The following is a 5,000-nucleotide window of genomic DNA, read 5'->3' as shown; positions in this document are numbered from 1 at the left end:
CAGTCTAGGTTTTGCAAACTATTCTAAGCAATCATAGAGCCAAACAAGGTATGTATATCAACAAATCCATGTCATCATCAGGTTCCTCATTTACTCAGGGTGACATAGCGATCAAGCAATCTCAAACTGTGAGAGGCAGACGAATCGATTCGAGTTCTTTAACCATGCATGGTGAACCTAGCCTCACGACATCCGCGCACCTAGAGGTCGCTTCCTGTGTCGGCCTTCCCCATCAATCCCCTAACCCGTGTCGGGCCCATTTCCTTTGGTGCAAGGTTCCACAGACCCGGCCTCTGCCGTTCTGTGACCACGCATGCCACCACGTGCGACATCCAGCAGGGGAAACTCCGTTCCAAGAACAATGGGGCGACCGCTCACGTCTAGGTTCAATCCGGTACTAGGCTTCCTCATCCCATACTAAGTATGAGGCTAGTACTTTCAAACACTTGATCACGAACACCACCACTGTCGGGCCTTAGCAAGTTTTCATAAACAGACGGGGCGATCATCCAACCACCAAAGAGTTACCCAAAACCCTGCCCCGTCCATCGTCCTTATAGTTGTAACAGAAGGGTAGACATCCAACTCCTACAACTCGCAAGTGACAGGGAATCACTCGACTTTTACCGTCTCCTAGTTAGCAAAGCAGCTACTCGGTCCAATAGCTAGTGTTCAAAATATGGGGAGCTAAGTCATGCATCTATGGTTCCAAACAACTCCTATACGTAAATGCACAAGCATGTTTTAAGGAAGGCATGCGCAAGTTTGGAAAACGACACAGGGTTTTCATGTAACCGGGGCTTGCCTTCGAGCAAAGAGGAAGAGAACTGCTCGACTTCGGGGGCGGCTTCGGCTTCTGGGAGCAGGAGTTCAGCTACAGCGTCATCTTCTGGCGCCGGGTGTAGCTCGTAGAAGCCGTCGGCGAGGCACAGCTCTACACGAATGCAATGCAAGAGTTAGCATAGACGGTTATTTCAACAGCAACACTTGCTCGCCTGAGCCCAGAAACTCGCGACAAAGAGCAGGAGGGTGGGGAGGTTCAAAGGAGCTAGTGGAGATCAAGAGGTGAGGGTTGGAAAGGAACTTGTGATCTGATCTTTGAACTAGAGGATGTGGTATACTAGGGATCCTCAGACGCAAGCGCTGAAGGGTTCCTAAGTTTTACACATACACCCTCGGGTTGAAAAAAAAGATCACAGCCGAGCCCTCGGGCGAGGCGGATAAGGGTCAGCGGAACAGATAGGGTCGGGCAAGACGGAACCGGGGTCGGGCGGATAAGAGGGGTCGGGCGAAGCGGACTGGGGTCAGCAGCTTACCTTCTTCCTACAAGGAAAGCTTGGGGTCGGGAAGAAGCAGACTTGGGCGGAGGGACTAAGGCTTTGAACAACGGCTAAGACCGGCAGTGCTCCAGCGGCGGCGGTGCTTCTTGTGGATCACAAGTGAGCTTTTACGCAGCACGGAGGAGCAAGCGGCTGGGTGGCTTGGGGAAAATGGAGGGGAGCTGAGAGGAGAGTTCCTCAAGAACTCTAGGGTGTGGTGCTAGGAGCTTGAGCAGGGAGCAAGAGAGGTGGCGGGAGGCAACAATGGCGGAGGGAACTCCGGCGGGCTTGCGCATTCCCTTTTATAGCGGCTGGGACGGGGAAGGGAAGCGGCGTAGGAGCGAGAAGGGGAGCGGCGCGAAGGCCGGGGAAGAAGCAATGGAGTGCTCTGCCTGGGCGGCGATTGAGCGACGGGGGCGGTGGTGCAGGACTTCGGAGATGACGCCAGCGGTCATTGGGTTCTGGCGTCAAGGCGGCGCAGGAGCGGGTATGCCGGTGGTTGAGATTTGGCGGAGGCGGGCGTCACCGTGCGGAAGATTTGATGGACGCGACCGGGTTAACGGCGCTAGAATCGAGGGCGCACAGGTGAAAAGACATGCAGCTGCGGGCGCGCGGGCGAGCGCGGAGCAACAGATTGTCGGGCGGCTTCTGACAGGGCGGGGAAAAGGAGCTGTCACTGCCGTGGTCGGGGTTGGCGATGGAGGAATCGTCGTGTAGCGGAGACCAGGCGGCGCTACTGTGCTCAAAGTGACGGAAAAGACGGGCGACATCGGGCTCTGAAGCCGGGATCTGGCGGTGTGATGATGGGCGCGGGAGGCGAGGTGCTGCAGAAAGGTTGCAGAGGGGCTTCCGCTGCCATTGGGGAAGGGGGCGCGAGAATCCATTCGGTCACGGGTTAGAGATGAGGCTGAGCGGCGGGCGTCGGAGAAGATGAGCCATGCGGCGGGAAGACTCTGAAGCGAGCATGCAACTCGAGTGCGCCTGCCGCGGAAGATCTGGGGAAAAAGATCTCGCGGGTCCACTGGTCAGATAGAACGGACGGTTGGGAAAGACTTAGAAGGATCCGACGGTGAGCTGGGTTTGGCGGGGTCGGGATCGGAGCGAAGCGGGGAGGGGTCGGGTCTCAGGGGTCGGGACCGGGCGGAGGGTTGAACTTTCAGGCGCGGCAAACTAGACAGATGATCAGGGGCTAGGATAAAGATCAACCTGGGAGATTTGGGGCCGGTCATCACAGGTGCTTTGATCATGCACCGTTGCTCCTTCAGTTCGATAACGGGTTCCATCCTAAGCGTCATTTTAGGTTCCAGGCTGTATGGCCCTAGTTTGATGGTTATCTAGAGGGAGTTCAAGATGCGTGGAATGGTCCGTGCCCGATCGATGACCCACTGCACACCATCGACTTCCTACTTCGTGAGACAGATAAGGGTTTGAAGCGATGGAGTGCTAAGGCGGTCGGTAGCATCTGAACTTAGATTCAGGTCGCTAAGGAGGTTATTTTCCACCTCGAGTCGGCGCAGGACCACTGGTCACTTTTAGCGGTGGAGCAAGCGCTTTGCCGCTTTCTAGAGATTAGATTCCTAGGCCTGACCTTGCTTGAGCGTACCATAGCAAGGCAGCGCGTATGCGGTGGCTACATGAAGGGGATGCAAACGTGAATTTCTTTCACCTGCACGCAAACCAGCGGTGGAGGAAAAACTTCATCCCATCTTTGGAGGTTGATGGGGTGATGATCGTAGCCAAGGATGACAAGATAGTGGCAGCATTTAACTACGACAATGTGATCCTCAGGACCAACCACAATAGAGGTTGCACCATCAACTTCAAAGCTTGGGGACTACCATCTTTGGATCTCTCCTTGTTGGGGTGCCCCTTCATTAAAGCCGACGTGTGGGAGGTAGTTAAGGAACTGCCTCTCGACATGGTCCCAGGTCATGATGGCTTCATTGGTCGATTCTATATGTCGACTTGGTCGATTATTAAAGGGGATGTTGTTAGAGCTTTCAATGCCCTATCTTCGATGGACTGCAGAAGTTTTCATCGCTTGAACAATGCTTTGCTGACTTTGTTGCCCAAGAAGGAAGATACTAAAAGCCTTGGAGATCACAGACCGATCAGTTTCATCCATAGCTTTGGGAAGATCTTCTCTAAGGCACTGGCTAACCACTTCGCACCCCATTTGCATGAGCATATTTCATATAATCAGAGTGCTTTCATTAAGGGTTGCCAAATACGAGACAACTTCAGGTATGTCTTGTGGACTGCGAAGGCGCTAGCGTCGACGAAGATCCCGAGAGTCATGTTCAAGATTGATCTCGCTTAGGCATTTGACTCGGTCGACTAGGTCTTCCTTCTTGAGCTGCTCTCTGCAGTTGGCTGCCTGAGGACTTGGACTAACTAGATCTCAATGTTGCTATCCACGGCAAGCACCAAGATTCTGCTTAATGGGATGCCTGGAAGAAGCATCTGCCATGGTCGCGGGCTTAGGTAGGAAGATCCCCTCTCGCCTATGCTATTCGTGCTCGTCATGGAGTGTTTTAATGCCATGCTCAAGTAAGCGGAAGGTAGGGAGCTACTCCAACCACTGCGTCCGGCAGCTATCAAGCAGCGAGCTTCTTTATGATGACAATGTGGTCATTTTCATCTCTCCGATCGCTTAGGATCTCGTTCTCATTAGAGAGATCCTATCCTTATTTCATAAGGCCTCAGGGTTGGTGGCAACTACTCCAAGAGTCAAGCATTCCCAATCCATTGTTCGGAGGAGTAGGTTCACCTCATCACTGACATACCGAGGTGTCAGGTCGCGGATTTCCCCTGTAGTTACCTGGGGGTACCCTTCTCCATCCATCATCTACCGAAGGCGGCCATGCAGCCACTGGTGGATAAGGTCGCGAAGCGCCTACCAGCCTAGAAGGATAGGATGCTTAATAGAAGTGGTCGCTTAATCATCGCCAAAATGACGCTTAGTGCCATCCCCGTCTACATCTCTATGGCAATTGAGATCACACCCTGGGCCATCAAGGCTATTGACACTCTCATTGGAGGTTTTCTCTAGTGTGGGATTGAGGTAGCCTCGGGTGGCAAGTGCGCGGTCACTTGGATCATGTAACATCCCAAAAATTCACCAAATTAAATCACTCACTAAAAATCTTTTTCAAAAATCTTTTCACCGCTTGAGCTCCCAAAATTTCGTCTTTCCGGCAATTTCGTCGTCCCGGCACCGAAGCCGACTGCTGTCTATTCTTTTTCTTTTTCCTCTCTGCAAGCCACACTGCGTGCCGGTCGAAAGATCACCATGCTCAAGCCCGTGACCGCTTCTGCAATCCCTGCCTTCTCTCTCTTTTTAACTCTTCACACCATTCAATTCTACATTTTCCATTTATTCCATCTCTTTTTCTTTTTACCCTATTTTCCTTTTTCCCTTTTCTTTTTTTCTCCCTCCTTTCTTCCTTCTTTCTTTCTCCCCTTCCTTTTCCCTCCCTTCTTCTCCCTCCAGCGCCCCCAGCCCTGCGTCCAACCCTCCCCACGCCCGGCCAGCCCTGCCCAACTGCGCACACGCGAGATGCAGTGCACCACGCCCCCGACCCCGTGCCCACCACTCGCCTGCCCCCTACCCCCTCCCCCCGCACGCACGCCAATGTGCCCATGCCGTGCCATGCGCCCGCACGCCTTGCCTCGCCCCGG

This window comes from Setaria italica, chromosome VII (genome assembly GCF_000263155.2).
Source record: "Setaria italica strain Yugu1 chromosome VII, Setaria_italica_v2.0, whole genome shotgun sequence".
Taxonomy (NCBI): Eukaryota; Viridiplantae; Streptophyta; class Magnoliopsida; order Poales; family Poaceae; genus Setaria; species Setaria italica.
The sequence above is the reverse complement of the archived record's forward strand: the minus strand, read 5'-3'. Positions refer to the sequence as shown.